This window comes from Lissotriton vulgaris, chromosome 2_1, assembly GCF_964263255.1.
Source record: "Lissotriton vulgaris chromosome 2_1, aLisVul1.2, whole genome shotgun sequence".
Classification (NCBI taxonomy): Eukaryota; Metazoa; Chordata; class Amphibia; order Caudata; family Salamandridae; genus Lissotriton; species Lissotriton vulgaris.
This window is the reverse complement of record NC_141687.1, coordinates 1,515,526,499-1,515,553,187: the sequence shown is the minus strand read 5'-3', so window position 1 is coordinate 1,515,553,187 and position 26,689 is coordinate 1,515,526,499.

The following is a 26,689-nucleotide window of genomic DNA, read 5'->3' as shown; positions in this document are numbered from 1 at the left end:
ATATTCACATATGAATTTTGAGGAAAGTGTTACATGTGTTGAGCCACTGTGAAAGGAGCCTAAGGTTTCCGCAGTCCCATGTCATATGACCAAGATGTCATCAATCTAATGCTTCCAAAGGAGGATATTGGAGCAATAGGGGTTTGTAGGATTTAAGGCCACTTCTGTCTCAACTGACTGCATGTACAGCTTCGCTAGGCTTGGGGCGAAAATATTGCCCTTTGATGTCCCTGCACTTTGTAGATACAAATGGTCCTCTGATTAAAAGACATTTCCTTTCATTGCAAGTGTAGATATCGCACGATAAAAGACACAGGTGTTATTCTGTCTAGCTGTTTCGATCTAAGTAGATCTTCAATACTGGACATAGTTTGATCCTATGGATTGCAGGTATAAAGGGACTCCACATCAAAGGAAACCAGGAAAGCTCACTCAATATTGATCTCCACACCTGTAGGGACACACAGAACAGCTTTGGTGTCTTGTTAGTTGGTATGCTTCTCTTGGACCAATTTTCTAAGAAAGAACACTATAAATTGGGAAATGGGCTCAAGGAGAGACCCTATTCCAAAGATAGTCGGGCGACCAGGTGGTGGCCGTTGGGTTTTATAGATTTTGGGAAGCACATAGAAATAAGGCGTTATTGGGTCCATGTTAACCAGGAACTCCGCTTAGTATCTCTGACTAGTGTTGTAATTGTTCCCAGGAGCCTTCGTGGGGTCCATTTTTAGAGGCTGATATGCGCTTCTGACTGATAGTTGTCTGGACCATTTATCTATGTAGTAGGTAGTGTGAACAGGCATTAGAAAATGCCATGATGCAAGGGGTTTAGTTCAATGTGTATCATAGGTGTGATGGGAAGTATTAAAATAGTCTGATATGAATCCGCAGTAAAGGAAGCGATATAATTGGCATTATAAGGATGAATGGGGAAGTAAGTTCATGGCACTTATAAACTGTGCCCTGTTGATTACACATGTGAATGTGCATTTCCTCAACCAGAACCTTCACCAGTTAGATAGAATAAATAACATATGGACATTTAAAGAATGTAGAAACATGAGGTCACTATAGATAAAGTACTGTAAGATACTAACAAGAATTTTGCAAGACCATGTACATTCTATTTTTATAATCTCATTATTATGCTGCTGTAAATTTGTTGGCTGTCAAAAATGATGTACTTTGAAAGTTGTGGACATGCAACAAAGCTTTATATCTTTGTTAAAATGTAGATCTTAAGTAACGGGACAGAGAGGGACGGGAGCAGACAAACAGCGGGACGGAGTGGGATGGGAATGGGAAGCAACAACACCAAGCGAAATGGAAGGGTGGGAAGGGACAAACACCAACATGGAGAGGGTGGGAGGGAGCAAGCAAGCATGTGGGAGGAGCAAGGAGGGATAGGGCAAGAAACAACGGGGGAGGGGGGCAAAAGAGACAGGGCATGTATCAGGACCAAAAGGGGCAAGTAATAACGCAGGACGAAGTGGGTGAAAGCAACAACGTGCCGCAGGCCATGGAGAAATGGCCTGCAAATACATGCACTCCTATGAAGTGCTGCAACAAAAAGAAAAAAGTAGCTCTGAAAGCGGGAATGGTGGAAGGACACAGCTCAAGGAAGCAGTAATTAGGCCATGCTCTAGAAGAGGGACAAACACATGAAGAGAAAGTGAAGCTGGCACGTGCTAGCCAATGAAAAGCAAGGAAATGAGTGATGATGAAGCCAACCAGTGATAAGCAATGGGTGGACTTTAAGCCCAGCACCCAAGAAAGTAAAATGTCATGCAAGCAACAGTGCATGCACTATCGCAGGTAAGACCTAAAAACTGTGACAGGCTGCAGACAAAGAAGTAGAACTACAAAATGGTAGCATCAGCATAAGTGTAATACTAAAAATAATGCTCATGAATGTGGGAGTGCAGTAAGAGATAGCTGCAGACACACCACTGTATTCACTTCAATTTTAAAGCTAAAATCCAAAGATGCATCTCAAAGTCTAACATGTTGTCCTATCAACCTTAAAAAATGGATGAAAGCAAAAGTGCATATCATGGTGCAGTAGCTAGTCATAAAAATGAGGTTGACAGATTATATAATTCATTAAACATGTAAATATCACACATGAATGATAGCATAGTACTCATAATTAGATCTTGTTTCACTACAAAAAAAATGAATTTGTAAATGATAAACGCGAAGGCAAAGTTCAAATTAATGACAATTCCAAAGTAATAAAGTGCAAGTGCTTTTTGTATAAAACATGTATATATACAATAACTCGCCACAGAAACTGTATGCTAAAGTAAAGTGCAAGTGCAAAGTACATTAGAGCATATACATAGATTACGCTTGAAATTAAGGTCAAACAGAAGTAAAATGCAGAATTACTCGCTATAACCTATAATTCGCAGTTTCACTGTTGTTAGAATGAATTGGTCATAACAGTAAGCTACGGGCCTAAATTACCAAAAGTGCTAGTGCCTAAGAGGTGAAAAAGGAATCTTATTTTTAAAAACAGAATTTGACTAAGGCGGTGGTGTCCCTTGATAAGAAACCGGTTGATTCTAAACATCAGATTAATCAAGATTAAAACTCATTACAGGAGAAATCATGATTATTTACCAACAGCAATTTATCAAAAGGAAGATACATCACAGAAACAAAGTAAAATGTATGTAGATATAAAGTGAGTATCTTGTTTACAGAAAATTATGTAATTCATCAATTACATTTAAACCATTGGGAGCTCGGGAATCTAACAGTAAAATAAAGTATGTCTCTTTTTGCCTGAGGAGCTTTTCACGGTCACCGCCCGCCCCGTCAGGGGTTAGTGACCGAACCTAATAATGTATATTGAAAATCTGCAAGTTTATTATCATGAATAGCTTTAAAATGGCGAGCCACCGGATAATTACTGTCGGAATTGACTATGGCTCGCACATGTTGCAGAATGCGTTGATAAGCTGGTAACTTCGTGCTGCCAATGTAAGATAGATTACAGGTACAGGTTAATTTGTAAATGACAAACTCACTGCGACAAGTCAGATGTTCATTTATCGAAATGAGTTTGTCACTGAAGGCAGATGTATAATGTGTTCCATTTTTTGCAAAGGAACAAGCACGACATGAAGTGCACTTATAAAAACCTGTTTTGGCCAGCCAGTTGGTTTTGGGAGTTAACTCAGGTTGAGACTTATCCAGTGCATCTTTCATGAACGGTGCTCTCCTGAAAGTAATGGCAGGTAGTTGAGGCAAAATTGGGCCTAAGATCACATCAGTTAAAACAATAGGCGATTCGGAATTAATAATCCGTATAATCTTGCGTTCTTGTGAACAGTAGTTAGTGATAAGACAGACAGTGCACATCAAATTAGGTTCAGATATGGTAATATTGTTAGGGGTTAGTAATTCATCTCTCGAGCGTAGTGATGCTTTCGAGAGCGCACGGTTTAAGAGTTCTAATTTATATCTGCGCTTTAAAAATCTCTGTGCTGACTCTGCTAAGCACTGGTTGGATGTCTTGTGGTCACTGCAGATTCTCCTGATGCGAATAAATTCGCCATAGGGAATACTGTTTATCGTGTGGGACGGATGGGCACTACGGGCGTGGAGAATCGAATTCCCTGCCGTTGATTTCCTATGTAGCTTGGTGTGGAGTTGCCCCTGTTCAACATATATTTGTACATCTAAAAATTCAGCCGAGTTTGAAGTGATTGTAGCCGTAAATTTTAAATTGCGGGTATTCATGTTGATCTCATTCACAAACAGATGGGCCTGATCCTGTGAGCCTCTCCGGCTGACAAAAATGTCATCTATGAAGCGCCAGTAGTGGGCTAGATGTGGAAGCCACTGGCGGTGGGTTTTATGTAACACGTGCTCCTCCCACCAGCCAACATGTAGACATGAGTAGCTGGGGGAGAAGCACGAGCCCATAACCACACCTCTCTCTTGATGGTAAATGTCTTTCTCAAACTGGAAGTGATTGTTAGTAAGACAGATTTTTGTCATTTCCAGCAGCATGGCATTGTGCTCTCGCAGGACTGCATCTCGTGTATCCAAATAATATTTAGTGGCCTCCAAACCTTGTGAATGATGAATACTAGTGTACAAAGATTCTATGTCCATCACCAAAAAACAGAAATCAGTGCACCAATTAACATGTTTCATTTTAACTAAAAAGTCTGTGGTGTCCTTGAGATTCGAAGGGAGTGAGGTCATATGTGGCTGGAGAAAAAAATCAACATACTTAGATAGGTTTTCATTCATACTACCCCGTGCAGAAATTATAGGACGGCCAGGAACAGGGGTTTATTAATTTTTGGAAGAAGATAGAAAACTGGGGTGATTGGATGTAGAACGCTTAGGAATTTAACCTCTTCTTTAGTGAGGAGTCCTTGTCTTTGCCAATGATAGATATTTTTGCGTGTTGATTCATTGGTCTTTACCATGGCAAATTTAGTGGTTTTAGTGTAGCACGTGGGATCCAAAGATGTATCTCGAAAGTCTAACATGTTGTATTTTCATGAGGTAAACATAAAGCCATTTTTGAGATCCCTTTTAAAGCTTGGGGTTGTGGTGCAGGGTCAGGGAAGAAGCTGAATCTGTGATACTACTTACATTTCTCCAGAAATGTGACTCTTGCTTTGTAATAAACAAATAAATCACATGTTTGTAAAATTCTCCTAAAATGACACAAGACACATTAGGTTTATGAGATATAACTTATTTACTTGCCACATGTCAAGCTTGGCTGCTACAACTTCACTCAGAGATGAGAAAGGGCAAACGCTGTGCTGGTAGAGTGTAGTAGCAGTTGGTGGCAAATCGCATTGAAGGGGTGCCAAAAATATACACATAACAAATACACATATTAATCTAATCAATATTATACACTTTAATATATATATATATTAATATATATATTCTCCATTTGCCGCTCGTACAGCGCTCAGAACGGGTGCGGCGCCCTGCAGCTGAACCACGCTGCTAATCCATTCACCACTATTCCTCCAGAAAGGAACAAAACGGGTCGCACTCCACAGGTCAATTTTGCAGTTTTTTTATTTTTCCATTACATTCCAAAAACTACATCTCCCATAAAGCATTGAAGCACTGGCAAACCCCATACAGGAAATGATGTAATGTATACATTTCAAGTATATCAGGGAGGGGGGGCCAAGTGGTCGGTTGATCGTGAGCAAGGTATTTGTAATACCGAAACGCGTAGATCGAAACATCTGCCCTGGTTTGTGGAATGTAATGGAAAAACAAAAAAACTGCAAAATTGACCTGTGGAGTGCGACCCGTTTTGTTCCTTTCTGGAGGAATAGTGGTGAATATATATATATATGCATATATATCCATCAAAAAGAGTTGCCCCTTATAGAAGAGCCACATCCACATGCAGGTAAGTTAAGTCTTCATTTTATTTGCAAGTGGCAGCGCAGTGGAGGGAAGCTACTGTCCAAATATTAAAAGCCTGACGCGTTTCATGCTGGCAGAGCATTTCTTCAGAGGCTTGATTCAGACACAGCACGGAGCATTGGTAATCTTTATAACACTTCACACCTGCCCCAGTGGGCGTCGGCTCTCACACAGCCTGCTGGTATTCGTAGTGCCTGGAATAACACTGCAGTGAGATGCTCCTGCGCCATGTACAAATATGAAAAATAAACACCCCAGTGGGTCTGGAAAGTGTCCCGCAGCCTCTGGGCTGCCAATTCACGCTTGCAAAGGGCGACCTTCCTGCCCTTTAAGCTGCTAGTCGGTTGACTTCAGCTCGGTCCAAACACCATGGCAGGGCTCTTCCATGACCGGGACCGGCCATAAAACATCCATCAAAAAGAGTTGCCCCTTACAGAAGAGCCACACGCAGGTAAGTTAAGTCTTCATTTTATTTGCAAGTGGCAGCGCAGTGGAGGGAAGCTACTGTCCAAATATTAAAAGCCTGACGTGTTTCATGCTGGCAGAGCATTTCTTCAGAGGCTTGATTCAGACACAGCACGGAGCATTGGTAATCTTTATAGCACTTCACACCTACTTTTTGAAAATTTAAACGGATGAATACCTACCTGTTTGTGGCTCTCCTAAATGGGAAACCTGAGATGTGGATGTGTAACGGCCGGTCCCGGTCGTGGGGGAGCCCTGCCACAGAGAAGTGGACCAGCTGGTGCCAATCGGCAAGCAGCATGAAGGGCAGAACGGTCGTTTTTGTGAAAGAGGAATTTTTAGCCCAGTAATGAGAGGAATTCCTTCCAGACACACTCGGGTTTTTAATGTTCGTCATTGTGCAGAGCATGTGAGCAGCTCACTGAAGCAACACTTAGGCACTACAAAGACCAGCAGGCTGTGGGAGAGCCAACGCCCACTGGGGCAGGTGGTGAGACTTTTATTAAGTGGTGCCTCTTGCAAACATGCGCTGTTCAGAACTGAAGCCTCTGAAGAAATGCGAGAGCGCATGAAACGCGTCAGGCTGTTTGAACTGTTGGTGGTTTTTCCATCTACTGCGCTGTAACTTTTGCAAATTTAAACGAATGAATACCTACCTGTTTGTGGCTCTCCTAAATGGGAAACCTGAGATGTGTATATATATATATATATATATATATATATATATATATATATATATATACACATAAAAAAGTCACTTACCTTCTGCAGCACGACCTCGTTGTTCTGCAGCACGTCCTCTGAATGTGGAGCCGATAACCAACCCTCTCATCCAATCAAGACGCTGTTCTCATGCTGTTAAGCAGTATGAGTAAAGCATCTTGATTTTCTGGAGTGGGCTGGTTCCATGCTTTAAAAGATACTGTAGGCCTGTGCCTGCTCTCTAACACAGCTGTTCAAGACAGCGGGGTTGGAAACATTTGAATAGTGTATGTCGCTTTGGCTGTCGCAAGATAGCAAGGTGACGTGTATTATACTTTTAACCTATCAGGGGAGGCAGCCAGCCACCCACCCTTGATCAAGGCAACTTTTTTGTTGAAATACATTGGGAGTGTTGGGCCGATCCTTACACTTTCTGTGGTTGTTGACATTAAAACTTTGGTGCACGCATTTTTAGAGTGCGGGTATATTTTCTGCATGCCGGGATAGTTGTGGTCTTTTGATACCTACTGGCGGTCGGCAGTAGACAGTTATAGGTAGGATGTAGTTTCCATAGAAAGAGTGTTTATTCATTTGCCAATAACTTTGGCATTGTTTGACAAATCCTCACATAATTGACAAAACTAGATTGCCACTTACTTCAGCAGCTGTCTGTAAAAATTTGGGGTAATCCATCTAGTGGGGTCCAAGAAAAATGGGAGGGCCCATGCTAATTTCCATAGCAACTTTAGACACGGCTACAGCCTGAACTGCTGAACGGAATTACACCAAATTTGCCACAAAGGTAGCTGCCCAGAAGGCAAATTTTTTGTTAAATTGTGTAAATGTGTTCAGTAGTTGCTGTGTTTTTAAAGATATTTCCAGCTGTTTATATAGGCACACGGAGGATCTGCGACCCTTCCCAATCCCGCGCTGAGATCTCATTGGCTGCCAACACTTAAAACCAGGAAGTGTTGGCAACCATCTTATGACTCGGTTGTACTGGGTCACAGAAAAAGCATTAAAAAATAGAAAAGGGGGCAGGGTAGAAACCCCCTGACCCCTTAGGCCTGTTGGGGGTGCCAAAGGGCCAAAAAAAGCATTTATTTTTTATTTTTGATGAGATCCGCAAATCCAAAAGAAAAAATTAAGAGCAGGCTCCCACGCTTTTTTAATTATCTGCCCCTATGTGGGCTAGGTCTCGTGGGCATTATTCAAATAAAGGAGAGAGAGAGTGAAAGGGCCCCTTCTGTGCTTACTATGCCCCGGGGACCACCACCTCTCCAAGGTACCCGCTGTTGCCCCAGAGACCACCACCTCCTCGGGCTTATTTCTTTTCACATGGGGGGTCTTAAATTGAGTGCGGGGGCCAAGCGGCCCCCCTGCAGCCCCACAGACCACAACCTCCCTGGAGCACTGAATTATATAAGTGGGGTGGCCCACGCAGCCCTGAGGACTTAAAGTATATATAAGGCCTCTGTTTTCTGTTCTCCTCAGACTGCCTCATTCAGTTGCTAAGGCTTCTGTGTGACGTAGTCTCCCTCATTTGAGGTTAATAAAGATGTTACTTTTATATTACAGCTTCTGTGCCAATTTCTTCTTTGTTGGTTTAAAAGGACCAATATCAGTGGGACCCCTGAGAAGGTTTCTATTTTCAACACCATCAGGCAGGCTGCATAGCAGATAGTTTGATGGGAGTCACCATTTTGTGGCGGGCTCGCACCCAGAGAGGGTCGGATCGGACACAGCAAGACCGACATTGAATCATGGGGTTAGTGCACCAAGGGTACGGAGATGAGAAGGCAAGATGTTCTGACCCCTCCTGAGCCCAATATCATGCCTCTAGCAGTGGCGGCTCCTCTGCTAAGGCGGTGGAGCGCTGCCCCACTGCATTTTTTGCAGTGGAAAAAAATGATAATAACACTATGTTATTATAATTTGATTTTCCCTTTGTAATGCAACTTTACAGGGCGGGGAGGAGCTTGGCTGACGTCACAGACAGCAAGGATGGTGGGCACATAAGTGAGCATGACTGTTTGGTCGGCCATCTTGGGACGGCCAAACAGTCCTGTGTACTTTGCATGTTCCTCACTAGACTGCATTACACAGCCTTTTGAGGAACATGTACAGGCTTCCATTCCCTGTCTGAGTGCTGATCCACGGTGCTCATACGAATCATAATGCTGCATTGCAGCATTGTGATTGGCTTAGGGGAGGTGGCCTGTACTTCCTGCTTCAGACGAAGATGCAAGGTGAGGTGGCGGTCTGGAAGTCGACAGCAAGGTACGTTTATTTAAACCAATTTTTCAATCTCTCCCCACCCCCCACCCGTGTTACTCGGTGGCAGCTGCCACTGGCCTGAGCCTTTAGTCCTTGTTGGGCAGGTGATGGAATACAAATCTCATGGAAAAGGCAGCAGTTATGGTTGAGTGCAAGCCACGCTCCTCAACACGAAACTGTTCTGAAGGAATAACAGGCGCTGAAGAATACCTTCATAAATGCCAATTGACCCAATTCAGACGAGAGGCTGCTTATTCTTTAAGCTAAAAAATGATTTATTTTCACTGTATCCCGCCTGAATTTGCCTTTGCTTCAATAGAAGTCAATGAGGGAAATACATCCCTCCTATTTTTTATTCCAACTCCCCCACCTTCCTGATCTAAAATGTTGGCGTGTATGTAGGTTGAAACAATGAAAGAGGTGGGAAGCACACCTAGACTTGATATAATCATCTGTTCATCTGGTACTTGTCAAAAGTTAATCTTTTAATGCATGCAGTATGGTTGTTGTACCTGCCCCGGTAGAAAATAAGAGCTAACATTCTTTGCAGAGAGAATTACGGGGCACAAGGGATGGTAATGTTGTTCGAGAGAGATTGACTGCTTTCGTTAAGGTGAAAGATTACTAATTACATTGCACAGGAAGGTTGTTTACAGAATGGGTCTTAGGGGAATGTGTTAAAGAATTACGTAGAACCCGATTATCTGTTAGACTATTGATAGGATATTGATTAATGTGCACACATGGTGTTCATCATTTGATATTATTGTTATTTGTAGCGTTCCCTGACGAAGGGCAGTGTGGTGCCCGAAATACATTGGACTTTTAAATAAATATTGCTTTGGATGAACCCCTGCGCTTATCGTGTTTGAAGTTGAGGTCCGGAGGGCACAGCTCAAACAATGGAAACCTAGAAAATGGCACAATGTACCCCGCATGTGGATTGGAATTGGAAATATATAGAAACACAAACAGATAATGAAGGACAGTCAACATGGATAAATAATGAATGAAAAATGAAAAAAAGGAGTATTGTTGAATGTAGCCTTAAATGGCTAAATGTTGCTGTGCGACTGGCTCGGGGTAACATGCGTTGCCCCAGTCTTCTTCGTTGTCATAATAGATGCCACCGGGGCAGGCCCAACAACCATAACGCATGCATTAAAAGATTAACTTTGGACAAGTAACAGATGAACAGATGATTATATCAAGTCAAGGTGTGCTTCCCACCTCTTTCATTGTTTCAATAAATTACCCCAAACCGTTGGGATAGCACCCATTAAGAAGAATTTGCTTTAAAACTGTTTATTATAACGTATGAATCCACATGAGCATGCACAGGAAGGTTGTCTACAGAATGGGTCTTAGGGGAATGTGTTAAAGAAATACGTTGAACCCGATTATCTGTTAGACTAATGACAGGATATAGATTGATGTGCACACATGGTGTTCATTATTTGTTAATATTGTTATTTGTAGTGTTCCCTGATGAAGGGCAGTTTGGTGCCCGAAATGCATTGGACTTTTAAATAAATATTGCTTTGGACGAACCCCTGCGCTTATCGTGTTAGAACTTGAGGTCCGGAGGGCACAGCTTGAACATTTGAAACCTAGAAAATGGCAGAATGTACCCCGCATGTGGATTGGAATTTGAATTATATAGAAACACAAACAGATAATGAAGGACAGTCAACATGGATAAACAATGAAAGAAAATTGAAGAAAAGGAGTATTGTTAAATGTAGTCTTAAATGGCTAAATGTTGCTGTGCGACTGGTTCGGGCTAACATGCGTTGCCCCAGTCTTTTTCGTTGTCATAGTAGGTGCCACCGGGGCAGGCAAAATAACCATGACGCACGCATTAAAAGATTCACTTTGGACAAGTAACAGATGAACTGATGATTATATCAAGTCAAGGTGTGCTTCCCACCTCTTTCATTGTTTCAATAAATTACCCCATACTGTTGGGATAGCACCCATTAAGAAGAATGTACTTTAAAACTGTTTATTATAACCTATGAATCCACATGGACGAAGCAAGATCCGGGTTCGTGCTAAAAGCGATGTTGCAATCAGGATGAGCTCAATTATATATTAGACTTTTAATGACAGCATGAATCAACACATGATGATTACTATGATAATTGTGTAAAAGATTTAAAAGTGTTATAATGTCTTACACGGTTTTAATGTGAGCGCAGGTTTGTGGACAATGTAGTTTAGGAACCAAACATTGTGAATCTAAACGTGGACACGAAAGCGGTAAATAGTGGGAGGGACGGGCCAATTAGGTGGAAGGTACTAGAGAGGAAGTGATTTAAAGTCAGGTGATACAACAGGATGTTTAATTTTCACTAGAACAGAAACAATACCAAAGTGGTTTCAATGTCCATGGTAGGTATGTGAAACGTTATATCATGTAGCAGAAAGAAAAGATGTGGGTTATGGGAAAGAGGTTTGTGAGCACAAGCATGAACACTGTTGTCATCATAGGAAGTAATAGGAGGGAAAAACTGGGGAAGTTAGGGAGAGAAAGAAGATTGGAGTAAGCAATGTGGGAGATAGATAAGGGACACACAAAGACGCTGAACCATCACTGATAGAAAATAAGAGCTAACATTCTTTGCAGAGAGAATTACGGGGCACGAGGGATGGTAATGTTGTTCAAGAGGGATTGACTGCTTTCGTTAAGGTGAAAGATTACTAATTACATTGCACAGGAAGGTTGTTTACAGAATTGGTCTTAGGGGAATGTGTTAAAGAATTACGTAGAACCCGATTATCTGTTAGACTAATGATAGGATATTGATTAATGTGCACACATGGTGTTCATCATTTGTTATTATTGTTATTTGTAGTGTTCCCTGACGAAGGGCAGTGTGGTGCCTGAAATGCCTTGGACTTTTAAATAAATATTGCTTTGGACGAACCCCTGCGCTTATTGTGTTTGAACTTGAGGTCCGGAGGGCACAGCTCAAACAATAGAAACTTAGAAAATGGCAGAATGTACCCCGCATGTGGATTGGAATTGGAATTATATAGAAACACAAACAGATAATGAAGCACAGTCAACATGGATAAATAATGAATGAAAAATGAAAAAAAGGAATATTGTTGAGTGTAGCCTTAAATGGCTAAATGTTGCTGTGCGACTGGTTCGGGGTAACATGCGTTGCCCCAGTCTTCTTCGTTGTCATAATAGGTGCCACCGGGGCAGGCACAACAACCATAACGCACGCAATAAAAGATTAACTTTGGACAAGTAGCAGATGAAGAGATGATTATATCTAGTCAAGGTGTGCTTCCCACCTCTTTCATTGTTTCAATAAATTACCCCATACCGTTGGGATAGCACCCATTAAGAAGAATGTGCTTTAAAACTGTTTATTATAACGTATGAATCCACATGGACGGAGCAAGATCCGGGTTCGTGCTAAAAGGGTGTTGCAATCAGGATGAGCTCAATTATATATTAGACTTTTAATGACAGCATGAATTAACACATGATGTTTACTATGATAATTGTGTAAAATATTTAAAAGTTTTATAATGTCTTACACAGTTTTAATGTGAGTGCAGGATTGTGGACAATGTAGTTTAAGAACCAAACATTGTGAATCTAAACGTGGACTCGAAAGCGGTAAATAGTGGGAGGAACGGGCCAATTAGGTGGAAGGGACTGGAGAGGAAGTGATTTATAGTCAGGTGATGTAACAGGATGTTTAATTTTCAAGAAAAGACGGGGGTTATGGGAAAGAGGTTTGAAAGCACGAGCATGAACACTGTTGTCGTCATAGGAAGTAATAGGAGGGAAAACTGGGGAAGTTACGGAGAGAAAGAAGATTGGAGAAAGCAAGGTGGGAGATAAATAAGGGACACACGAAGACGCTGAACAAACACTGATAGAAAATAGGAGCTAACATTCTTCGCAGAGAGAATAACGGGGCACGAGGGATGGTAATGTTGTTCAAGAGAGATTGACTGCTTTCGTTATGGTGAAACATTACTAATTACATTACACAGGAAGGTTCTTTACAGAATGGGTCTTAGGGGAATGTGTTAAAGAAATACGTAGAACCCGATTATCTGTTAGACTAATGATAGAATATTGATTGATGTGCACACATGGTGTTCATCATTTGTTATTATTATTTTTTGTAGTGTTCCCTGATGAAGGGCAGTTTGGTGTCCGAAATGCCTTGGACTTTTAAATAAATATTGCTTTGGACGAACCCCTGCGCTTATTGTGTTTGAACTTGAGGTCCGAAGGGCACAGCTCGAACAATAGAAACCTAGAAAATGGCAGAATGTACCCCGCATGTGGATTGGAATTGGAATTATATAGAAACACAAACAGATAATGAAGGACAGTCAATATGAATAAATAATGAATGAAAAATGCAAAAAAGGAGTATTGTTGAATGTAGCCTTAAATGGCTAAATGTTACTGTGCGACTGGTTCGGGGTAACATGCGTTGCCCAGTCTTCTTCGGTGTTTTTAGGTTGTGTAGTTTTTTAAGCAGAGGAATACCAGCTAAACTGGCCAGAAAAACAGAATATTGCTCCAAGGCCAGAATTTGTGCTCGATTTCTGAACTTCCAGCTCAGCAGCCCGAGCCACAAGCCCACATTGTTGCTCCTCGCGCAAATGTTGACTTAACGACATAATGCATGACGTATTACATTTGGTTCATCTGCTTGAACATGATTAATAAGACTACTACAGACACAGTCTGCTGCATTAACAATCCTGTTTCCATTTTAGAAGCACGTATTCATCAGTCAATTCCGTTAAGACTTTAACAGGCCGCATTCAACAATGGACACGTTTTTCTCGTTATTTAGGATAAATTGTGCCTTCAACATGCTCATGTTTCCCATCTGGGTTTTTTCTGCTCCCTCGTCTCCTCTTCCCTGATGAACTGCAAGATTAATTACATTGCCTCAAAAGTCTGATAAAAGTGGAAATAAACACACTTAATCTGTTAAGCAGGCTGCATCTGGGTATGAAATCGCTTAGCAATCCAGTCACTATGTGTTTTTTCCTAGAAAGCAACAATTCAGCAGTGTACCACATGTGAAGCGAAAATAAGACCCATTAGTTTCTGCGCCACATGCATATAAAATTCTTAATTGAGGAAACCCTTCAACCATGCCTGCAGTGCTAGCATTTAGAGAGTTTTAATGTGATTTTCTTAAAATAATCGAGGCCGAGGCGCCGAAATGACCCTCGGGTTAAGAGAATGGGAATACAGGAGAAGCTGTGAAACAGGTTACTGGCTTCCTAAATTGCAATGAAAGGTAAAACAGGATTACTATATATTTACAGGGACTTGATGCATTTTGCTGTAATTCAGGAGTATTATTTGTAGTATGCGCACAACAGGACATTTCCTCCTTCCCAAATTCCTTCCCCTTACCGCCCGCTATGCCCAAGAACACTCGGAATCAGGACATGTTGTCTACGGCGTAGCCTTTTATTCACATCAATCCAAGTGAATCATCAAAGACCATTGCCAAATAAAAGTATCCTTCTTGGATATATAAGAACTATTCACAGCATCACACTTTAACTGCATCAACACGTCAACGTCAGTAAGGAATTTAGGTACGACATTACACGTTAACATTTTTCCTGGCTGTACACTAGAACAACTTGGCTGTACATTTCGAACTTACACTTCAACTTTACCCTCGGCCGTACTCAAGAACTTGGCTGTACATTCGAACTTGACCGTCTAGGCCACCAATCTCTCACTCGGCTGCACACATTGCGCCTGCAGGCCCCAACGCGCTACAGCCAACAGTTACATTACTTGACATCCAGGCCACCGCATACCACTCCGGTCCACCAGGGTGCCTGAACACAGGCATCTTCCCCACAATCCCCAACTATGCAGTAAACATTGTGCCGGCAGGCTCCAGCACGCTACAGCCAACAGTTACCTTACTTGACATCCAGGGCACCGCATACTGCACTGGCCCACCGGGGCACCTGACCACAGGCATCCTCCCCAAGATTCTACTCAGTCCATACGTGGAGGGGTAGGGTAGTAGAGTCCAGGACTACAGGCAATCCTCAAGTTCTGATAGTTCCCTCACCATCACTCGCATCTTTAGTGTCATAAAGTCTGTCCGTTTTTGTCCCAATGTGTTGGAATCTTCTAGAGCACTAATTCTGGATTCTGCTTCCATGAGTCTGTTGGCAAGCCCTTTGAGGTCGGTTCGAAGGACCTGTAGATCATGGTGCATTGAATCAATGTTGGTCTTGGTTTCTTGAGAAAGATCATGTAGCGCACCAAGGAGCAGTACAATAGTATCAATGCTTGATGACATGTCTATTTTAGGTTTAATTTGTGAAACTTGCATAGGTGTATCAGCTTTGGCCCATTTTAGGATAGCTTTAGTGTTTTTATCATTCTTACTGTCCTTGGCCTCTCTGCCTCTGTAGTGTAGTTCCTATATTCCCAATAGGCTCTGCGCATTGGAATAACATAAACAACAGTGTAGACGCAGGACTGAGGTCATCTAGGTCTCTACTGACTATGTTACACTTAATTAGTTTTGCCAGCTAGCTCAGAGGTCACTAGAAACTTTCTCGAATGTTCAGGAAAGAGTTAACCGTACTGATTTAGACAAGAAGGGATTCGTTTCTGACAACCGCATAAACATGACAACTTTGCTCCCTCAGAATAAAGAGTATATCTCTAGAGTCGTGTGAAAACAATAGACAGCTATTTCACTCAGTCAATCGTTCATGCTTAATTTCACCAGAGTGCAGAGAAATAGAGAGACGGCGTTTTCAAAAAAAGGTGTTATTTTATTGAGCAGTCTTCTTTCTCATGCAAGAGAAATTAATTGCCACAATTGCAATACTTATTATAAAGTAAAGTGCGTACAGTAAAAGTAGTATTATGAAATAATACTGTAAAAGCATGGATATGGTTTCTTAGCCATATGATACTTTAAAATGGATAAAATATATACATACATAAAAACATTGACTAACAAACTCAACTGGTGCTTCTAAGATACGCCTACCCCGGTGTACCTGACCTAAGCCTAATACGTGGGAAGGAGTAAGTAAGTCGCAGTTTAAGTTAAGTTAGGTTTTTTGCCAAGTATCGGAATCAAGAATTCTCTCTAAGGTTTTAATCAGCTCGGTACCTTGGTTATAGAATGAAAGAGGTCTTGTATCTCGCTTCTCAGGACTCGATCTCCCAGCAACCCGCGAGGGTGACTTGGGAACACCGGAGCTGGATTTTCTCGGCTGGAGAAAAAGACAGCGTCTTTCTCAGTGCGTCGAAGGGAGCTGCGTTTTCCTTTGGCTCTGACAACAGGTGGGCTCTCGGACAAGTAGAACGTCGCTCTGCTCCCCACCACCGTGTGTTTGCTTAAGGCATCGTTGGTATATTTATACCTGAAAGGTGCCGGGTTTGACGTAAGGTTGGACATAAGACGTCATTAAGAACTAACAGTTCCTTCTGGACTCCAGAAGTTCTTGTGCAAATCAAAACAGAAGCAGGGGGGAATTCCCGGACTGCTGGAGGTTTGGTTAGTTTAAAGAACGCGTTGTGCTTTCTAGGAGTCTATGGGAGTAGCCTTGCCGTGTTTTGGACTGCATGGGCTATTACTAAATATGGATATGATTTTTATGCCTTTATAAGGATATTATTAGTTATAACCACATAAGGGCATGAATCGGGAATATCGAATTAGGGTCCTAGATAGAAATACAACACCTCTGTGTTCGACCATTGTGGTGACCCCGACTGATCAGCGCAGGAGTGAATTGCCTTTGATGAGAGACTGCAGAGGAAGTGTTGTATACAGGGAGCAGCCAATCTCTCTGGTAACTATTGGAAAACCAGATGGAAGAGATTGCAGAGCAACCCCAAAGAAGTAGAGTCTGAATAGGGTTGCAGGGTATGTTTGCTCCAATAACTTGTAACTGCTGGGGTTTATGAAGCAGTAAGTAGGTACCCATGTGTTCCACGATGGTGGTAAATGTTATCCAAGGGAGTCAAAATCAAGATGCAAGGTCAGTTAGATTGACAGTGCAGTCCTCGGGACGCCCGACTCAATTGCAGGTAAGTTGATCGATGGGAGGGAGCTCCACACTAACTCCGCACCCCGAGATAGCATGGACAGATAGGCCGTGTATTCACACTGTTGCTGGTTCTGGGGCCCAGCAGAGGTGGAACACGCTGTCACATGCCCCGCCTAGAGGATTCCACTCAATCAACTAATCAATCAATTTTTATTGATTTAAACCTCATCAGAGATCGACAATATAAAAAGTGCACAATATCTGTGAGATAATATAAATATACTATATCATAAACTTGACTTCTTTAATGGATCCCAGTGCTTCAGTGCAAGCGTGATCAGCCGCAGGGTTCCAGTTGGCCCACAAACTGGCAGGCAAGTCGGTGGGGGTCGTCGGATAAGGACGTGACGAGGATGGGCACAAGGTTACCGCTTTCTTTGGAGCCCCCAGCTATGTATTGGTGAGTGGAGAAGAAGTATGTTGTCGAAGCGACATACATGAAGAGATTTGATATAGTGGCGCAGTTCAGGAAGAATCATGTCTGGATAGTGGTTAGGGCTAACATGTTCACACCCACCTCAAGGAACAGCGATCCGAACTGGCTGGGCCCAAATACTGCCGTATGAATCCATTAAATGGTCATAGTTCTCTTACAGGCACTTCCCATCAGGCAGGCTGCATAGCAGATAGGTTGATGGGAGTCACCATTTTGTGGTGGGCTCGCACCCAGAGAGGGTCGGATCGGAGACAGCAAGAACGACATTGAATCATGGGGTTAGTGCACCAAGGGTGCGGAGATGAGAAAGCAAGATGTTCTGACCCCTCTTGAGCCCAATATCATGCCTCCAGCAGTGGCGACTTCTCAGCTAAGGCGGTGGAGTGCCGCCCCACTGCATTTTTTGCAGTGGAAAAAAAAATAATAATAACACTATGTTATTATAATTTGATTTTCCCTTTGTAATGCAAGTTTACAGGGTAGGGAGGAGCTTGGCTGACGTCACAGCCAACAAGGGTGATGGGCACATAAGTGAGCATGACTGTTTGGTCGGCCCTCATGGGACGGCCAAACAGTCCTGTGCACTTTGCATGTTCCTCACCAGACTGCCTTACACAGGCTTTTGAGGAACATGAACAGGCTTCCATTCCCTGTGTGAGTGCTGATCCACGGTGCTCATACCAATCACAATGCTGCATTGCAGCATTGTGATTGGCTTAGGGGAGGGGGCCTGAACTTCCTGCTTCAGACGACGATGCAAGGTGAGGTGGCGGTCTGGCAGTCGACAGCAAGGTACGTTTATTCAAACTGATTTTTCAATCTCTCCCCCCCTCATCCCCCCACCCCCCCACCCGTGTTACTCGGTGGCAGCTGCCACTGGCCTGAGCCTTTAGTCCTTGTTGGGGGGGGGGTGATGGAATACAAATCTCCCGGAAAAGGCAGCAATTATAGTTGAGTGAAAGCCACGCCCCTCAACACGAAACTGTTCTGAAGGAATTACAGGAGCTTAAGAATACCTTCATACATGCCAATTGACCCAATTCAGACAAGAGGCTGCTGATTATTTAAGCCAAAAATAGATATATTCTCACTGTCTCCCACATGAAACTGCCTCTGCTTCAATAGAAGTCAATGGGGGAGATACACCCCCTATTTTTTTATTCCAACTCCCCCACCCTCCTGTTCTAAAATGTTGGCGTGTATGTAGGTTGTAAAGTTTTTTAAGCACAGGAATACCAGCTAAACTGGTCAGAAACACAGGATATTGCTCTAAGGCCAGAATTTGTGCTCGATTTCTGAACTCCCAGCTCTGCAGCCCGAGCCACAAGCCCACATTGTTGCTCCCCGCACAAATGTTCACTTACCGACATAATGCATGACGTATTACATTTGGTTCATCTGCTTGAACATGATTAATAAGACTACTACAGACACAGTCTGTGCATTAATAATCCTGTTTCCATTTTAGAAGCATGTATACATCAGTCAATTCCATTATGACTTTAACAGGCCTCATTCAACAATGGACACGTTTTCCTCGTTATTTAGGATAAATTGTGCCTTCAACATGCTCATGTTTCCCATCTGGATTTTTTCTGCTCCCTCGTCTCCTCTTCCCTCATGAACTACAAGATTAATGGCTTTGCCTCAAAAGTCTGATAAAAGTGGAAATAAACACACTTAGGGCCTGATTCATGAAAGGGTTTTGCCCATTCTGTGTCTATGGGAAAATGTGTTCATGAATATGGCCCTTAATCTGTTAAGCAGGCTGCATCTGGGTATGAAATCGCTTAGCAGTCCAGTCACTATGTGTTTTTTCCTAGAAAGCAAAAATTCAGCAGTGTACCTCATGTGAAATGTGAAGCGAAAAAAAAGACCCATTAGTTTCTGCGTCACATGCATATAAAATTCTTAATCGAGGAAACCCTTCAACCATGCCTGCTGTGCTCGCATTTCGAGAGTTTTAATGCGATTTTCTTTAAATAATCGAGGCCGAGGCGCCGAAATGACCCTCGGGTTAAGAGAATGGGAATACAGGAGAAGTTGTATGAGCTCAGCCGTGACAGGTTACTGGCTTCCTAAATTGCAATGAAAGGTAAAACAGGATTAATATATATTTTGATTGGAACTAGTGATGTGGGATTTACAGGGTCTTGATGCTTTTTGCTGTAATTAAGGAGTAACATTTGTAGTATGTGCACAACGGGACATTTCCTCCTCCCCAAATTTCTTCCCCTTACCGCCCGCTATGCCCAAGAACACTCGGAATCAGAACATGTTGTCTACGGCGTAGCCTTTTATTCACATCAATCCAAGTGAATCATCATAGACCATTGCCAAATAAAAGTATCCTTCTTGGATATATAAGAACTTTTCACAGCAACACACTTTATCTACATCAACATGTCAACGGCAGTAAGGAATTTAGGTACGACATTACACTTTAACATTTTACTCGGCCGTACACTAGAACAACTTGGCCGTACATTTTGATCTTACACTTCAATTTTAACCTCGGCCGTACTCAAGAACTTGGCCGTACATTTGAACTTGACCGTCGAGGTCGCCAATCTCCCACTCGGCTGCGCACATTGCGCCGGCAGGCCCCAACGCGCTATAGCCAACAGTTACATTACTTGACATCCAGGGCACCGCATACCACACCGGTCCACCGGGGCACCTGAACATAGGCATCTTCCCCACAATCCCCAACTCAGCAGTGCACATTGCGCCGGCAGGCTTCAGCGCACTACAGCCAACAGTTACCTTACTTGACATCCAGGGCTCCGCATACCGCACTTGCCCACCGGGTACCTGACCACAGGCATCCTCCTCAAGATTCTACTCAGTATACGTATAGGGTTAGGGCAGTAGAGTCCAGGACTACCGGCAAGCCAGTCCATCCTCCCCGCCTACCCACTGCACTCATGGAATCTACCCCTTCCAGGGGTCCATCGAATGGCTGCATCTCCATTGTTGTGCATCCCCCTTTGTTGTATACTGTCAGCGCTCCACCTCATGAGGCCTTGGCCTTCTGCCGGGTGGGTGGGTGGTCGACGACGCTCCTGTAGCCAGGCTGTGGTCCGGGGAGACAAAGATATCGAAACCCCTGGAGCACAGCCTTAAAAATCTTTTGAAAGTTTGGTTTCTGATAAGTATCATTTTTGCACACCACCAGCCCTTCATTATCCAGCCAGCCCCACCTCCTTCTCAGATCCACGCAGGAGGCTCAGCCCCGCGGCGCAACTAAGGGCACCGCTCCCCTAGACGTGGGGGCCGAATGTTCATTGTGGTTTTCTCCAGTATTGAAGCTTAGAAAAGGCGAAGTTCGGTTGCCACCTAGCTGTTGTCATAGGCCAAACATTGACTCTTTTTAGAGGCTATGGAGCACCCCAAGAGGCAAAATTATATATTGCCTGTGTCACTAAAAATCCTTAGAACGTTCCTGGTTCAAGTTTTTTAGTACTACAATTACATCAAAAGGGTCCCGACCTAAATACTTGGTGGCAGGTTATAAATGGACACTGCAGGGATGATCCCACTCATATTAGTAGTGTATCTGGCGCTTTACCAGAAATATGTCACTGTTGCTGGGTGACTGCACATCATGGAGCAGCACACATGAAATATCTACTCATGAAGGGGCCACAGAACAGTAGCAGATTAATCGGCCTGTAGCATTTCTCAACAATAAACAGGTGCAACACTAAGACTGGGGTGGCATGCAGCGGGTGATGCTTGGTGATCCCCCCCGAGAAGGTTTCAAGGGGTCGTTCATAAGCAAGGTCACCCCTTCAACTCAGGGGCTGTAGGTTTCTGCTTTACGCCCCGGATCACATTGTAGGTGGATCACAACATCGAGCATTCATTCAAACCTTTTCTAAAGGGTTAACAAGTGATCTCGACTTGAATGTAACACACTTCAAAGTGTGGGAAACTAAAGGATCAACGGAAAGTTTAGTAGTTTCTAACTAATCCCTAAAAAGTATTCTGCGCCTCATTGATGAGAGGTGTCCCATCCCTGTGTGAAAGCAGCGATGCGACACTTTGATGGATGTGCCGTATTTACTGTATGACACATCATGTGGCAAGGAAGCACAGATACGTCAGTATTACTGAAGTATCTTTCGGCGCAAAAGTGACGCATTGCTGGGGTGTGTCCGAAAACAGCCGCAACTCTAGTAATGTGTCCTTTCACAAGGGCAGGCCCCATGTGAAAGGCCCTGCGTCACCCTTACGGAGGCCATGAGGCAGGCACAAGGTTTTGACCCATTGGTGTCCTAGAAGTGGCGCTGTGAAATCTTATAGATTTCACTGCACCACTCCTACGACCCTTTCTTGCACGGGAGTGCCCATCTTGCATACATTATACCTGATGCAGGTATAATGTTCTGCAGGGCTTTAAGAAGTGTCTAGATGTATCACTTTGTAAATATGGCACAACATGGCTCATTCTTTACGCCGCTGATGCCTCACAAAAAGTGATGCAACGGTGGCGCAAAAGTGATGCTGGGGCTCTTAAATAAGGCCCTCTATTTCTTCAGAAGAATTATCAGTGACATGGTCACGTTTAATCTACACACCATTAGCGCACTGATTTAAGTTTGCCTAGGTTTTGCTATTCTCTAACCCACATGGCTGCATGGGGAATCAAGCTAGTTTTCACTAGTGCAAGCTTGAAAAAGGACCAATCGACGCTTGCCAGAGTGATAGGCAGTGTAAGAAACACAGCCATCACTGATCGGAGTGTGTGTGTTTGTGTGTGAGGAGAAACGGGCTGCCAAAGTGCGTGTGAGGAACCAGGGTGAGAACCAGTCACAATGTGAGAGAGGGAAGTTTGTTTCAGGTGGAGAAAAATGTGACTGAGTGGAGGAGCAAGAGGGGTCGTGGGTGAGGGGTGAGCAGAGGGAATGTTGTTATGGACAAGGACCACGTGATAGGTGGGGGTGTCCTAAAGGCGAGGCTGGGTGAGGGGGAGCCTTTTAGTGAGTGAGAGAGGAGGATGCGATAAGCAAGAGAGTGTTAATGAGAATGCTTCTAAGGGAAAGGTGAGATTAGTAGTTGTGTGAAAGGAAGAAGTGATGAAGAGAGAAAAGTGAGAAATGACCCTAGAGGAAAGTGACAGTGAGAGACAGCAGAGTGTCAACGGAGGGAAACAGAACACAAATTTTAAAATCTTTATTGAAACGACTAAAATGTCTACACTAAAAAAAAAAAAATGTGTTGACATTCCAAAGCCTATGGTCTGTTGTTACAGAGGTTTAACTGTTCTTCATAAAGAAGCAATTGGCACAATTTACTGTACGATGAATTAGCTTTCTGCTTGTTAAATCTGTTGTTTAAATAACAAGACCTTACCTGTTTTATTTAAATATCAGACTCATAATGTCATAGAAATGAGGTGAATCACACCTCTGAGCAATACTTAGAACACAAAAAGGCATCTGAAATTGCAGGTCATCAATGGGTGGCAACAGGTGTCAACGCCTACATATCACATGTCACTTGAGAAACAGAAGACTCGCTTATTTGGAGTTGGAGGCAAATTGAGCATTTTCCTATTGTGGGTATTGAATGCACAATTGAATATTTGTTTCACACTTTAGAATGTTTATAAAGCTCTTTTCAAATAAATGTGACCCCTTCACTCTGAGCCTGATTCTCAGAGTCATTTGTTCACATGCATTGAACCTGTTTATAAACTATATTCAGAAAAGTAGGGTGGCTGAAGGCACCATCTTCATCTGTAAAGCTTCTTGAGTTTCGAAACTTTGCAATAAAGAAAGGGAACTTTTCTGACTTTTCTGATGTGAAGTTTCTCCACAAAAGGCTTCCAAGGCTGGTATATTTACGTTTCCATCACCCATCTGCATGGGAAGTGACATCAATAGTTTTCAGCTAAAACCACCTTGAAATGAAGAAGCAAGACAAGTTAGCTTCATTTCCCATCATCCATCTGCATGGGAAGTGACATCTCTGTTTTCATGCAAAGCTATCTTTATAAGATAACTAGCAGCCCGTCCCGACGTTGTCCAGGTATGAATTGCTGCCGGCCAGTTGTATATTGTTTTGTAGGATTTCGTTTTGATAGCATTTCTTATCTGTGATAGGCCTGTGAAATGCTCCGATTCACAGTGCACTGCTGATGCACTTAAGAGTGCGCGTTCAGTAGTGTGTGAACTCGAGTTTCCCTACTTTATTTTTCCTTGCAATATTATATAGCTCGAACTCGACAACATGGCATGAGCACAATTTACATTACAGAAGAACACATTCATTTGTGGTAGGCACGGGGAGACAAAGCGATTTGCCTGGAATCACAGGATGTTAAGCTGATGCCGAGATTCGAACGTAGCTCCCCAGCTCTAAAGTTCGCAATTCTAGAACTTGTGGCGGGAGGTGTGTCTAAAAGTGTATGTCGGTGCTGGCCATCAATGAGAGAGACCTGTGCATTTTTCAAACGGGTGGTGAAAAAATAAGAGTATGTTGCTGGAGATGTGGGCCGCCGTGCCACCAATGTACTTACCGGGGAGGGTAAACATCCATTATCCCGCAACTTTCTTTCCGCATACCATCACTCCGCATACTTTCATTACGAAAGTACCATGACTCCGCAATGCCATTATAACGCATGGCATTACATTTTATATGCTTTTACCCCGCATACATTTACAATGAAATTCGTTGTAAATGCATGAATGGTAAAAGCATGTTTTTTATGTTTGGATAAGGTAAGTATGGGTATAAGGGTATATGTTTTGGGGTACTGAGGTATATGTTTTGGGGTGTTTGGGTATTTTAAGGGTTCAGATATAGTTTTGGGTTATGGGATACAGGGGTAGTTTTAGGGTTTAGGGATAGGTATGGGTTTTGGGGTACAGGGGTATTTTTAGGGTTCAGGGCTAGGTTTGGGTTTTGGGGTATAGGGGTAGTTTTAGGGTTCAGGGGTAGGTTTGGGTTTTGGGGTACAGGGGTATTTTAAGGGTTCAGGGATATGTTTGGGTTTTGGGGTACAGGGGTATTTTAGGGTTAAGGGGTAGGTTTGGGTTTTGGGGTACAGGGTTATTTTTAGGGTTCAGGGCTAGGTTTGGGGGTACAGGGGTATTTTTAGGGTACAGGGGTAGGTTTGGGATTACGTTTACAGGAGTATTTTAAGGGTTCAGGGCTAGGTTTGGGTATTGGGGTACAGGGGTATTTTAGGGTTCAGGGGTAGGTTTGGGTTTTGGGGTACAGTGCTATTTTTAGGGTTCAGGGCTAGGTTTGGGTTTGGGGGTACAGGGGTATTGTTAGGGTTCAGGGGTAGGTTTGGGTTTTGAAGTAAAGGGGTATTTATAGGGTTCAGGGCTAGGTTTGGGGTTTGTGGTACAGGGGTATTTTTAGGGTTTCGGGGTAGGTTTGGGTTTTGGGGGGGTACAGGATATATTTATAGGGTTAAGATGGGTTAGTGTTTAAGGGTGTTGGGGTATTTTAAGGAGTACGGGTGGGTTAAGATTATGGGGTGCAGGCGTATTTAAAGGGAGCAGGGTGGGATTAGCACACAATATGAGACATGGCATGAAGGGCGGAACGTACCACACGCCCCCAGCGTTTGTCACGCCCCCAGCACACGCCCACAGCACAACGCAGATACACCCACAAGGGACTACTTTGCTGGCACAGTTCTTTTACCTTTTAAATGTATATGGTGGGCGTCTGCATAGCCTATGTCCTTCTGCTGCAACTGCCCTTTCTAACGCTGTATTGGGTATTGTGATTGGTGCTGTGGTTCCTGAGATTACCCGCCTCAAAGGTTTGGGCTCTCTCTTTATTATATTAGTATGGATATATAATAACGATTTGATTCAGATTTTACCTACCTCGGGTGAGTGTCCTTCTTCTTGTATTTGACATGAGGTTGGATGTATGGAATATTGTTGCAGCATTGCGGTGACGCTGAGAGCGATCAACACCAGTCGTTTTGGGCCTTCGTGTTTTCACAGTGAAAAAGTAGTTGTGAGGCTGGAGGCCATATCGGAGGCCCCCAGAGTGTCCCGAGGGAAGAGTAATATGGCGGCGTGATTCATGGAGGAGGAGGTGTCATCGGCACTGGGAAATTCCCGGATTTTCAGCACAGAATGTGCATCCTTCAGAGCGGATCGACAACCCCCAGTCAGTAGTCCTGGAACATTCTGGTGACTGGGCACTGTAGGAGTACCCACTCCATACGGTGAGGTGAACGGACAGTATTCATGTTTTTTGAGCGGATGGGTCACCTCAAACTTTGCACAATTCAGCCAATTATCGTACTGTTATTGGTGGCTCCTGAACCCAATACAGCTCGCCTGATGCATGCTGGTCTTGGTAGTTTTGGCCACCAATGACTAATGGGCATTATGCCTTTTCTTTCCATCAAGGGATTACTGTGTTGGTGGTTAAGTTTGAACAAGTGCGAGCTATTGGGCAATGTTATGATCCATCTATTAGAACCTTAATAACATGTACGTGCTGAAGTTATTCTGCTATGTCTTTTTAAATTAGAGGACTTTTGCACACTGACTTTCAATCGCGCATATGGTGTATATTAATTCGTCCCAGGTGGCTGTAACTAATCGGGCCGTAAAAAGAGTGAAAAAGCAGTATTCAATGCTAGAGACAAGAACTTCACTGTAAGATTATGTGACCTCTATGAGCTGCATTGCATTCATGCGCTTTATTTTGGCAATATGTGATTTATGTTGTATGCATTCTGTGTTATATATATTGTTTCACACACCATTGAGTGAGGAATTGAATGTATTTAATGGATGGGGTATTTTCATTGCGCTTATGCATTGTAGTACTTCATCAGTGTCTAGCCTCTTTTTCGTGTTTAATGGCATTTTGAACATGGCGTCCATTAGATTGATAAAGGCAGGCTCCCGCCGAAACGTGTCTCTCTTCTGTGCAAAGCTGCGGAGACCCATGGCATTAAAGGTTTGATTCAGATTTTACCTACCTCAGGTGCGTGATATATATATATATATATATATATATATATATATATATATATATATCTATATATATATATCAATATATATATATATTGAACAGCAACTCCAGCTACTTCTTCCACGGCGTGGCGACGAAGACAGAGAAACGGACCACTTCTGAAGGCAAGATGATTTATTTTCAACCTTTCACATCCAGTGCAGCATCCGCAGATGACGTGTTTCGGACCCAAGAGCCCTTGATCACATAAAGACTGACTACATTATTTCCATTTTTAAATGCTGGTTAGCATCCCGCCCAAATCAC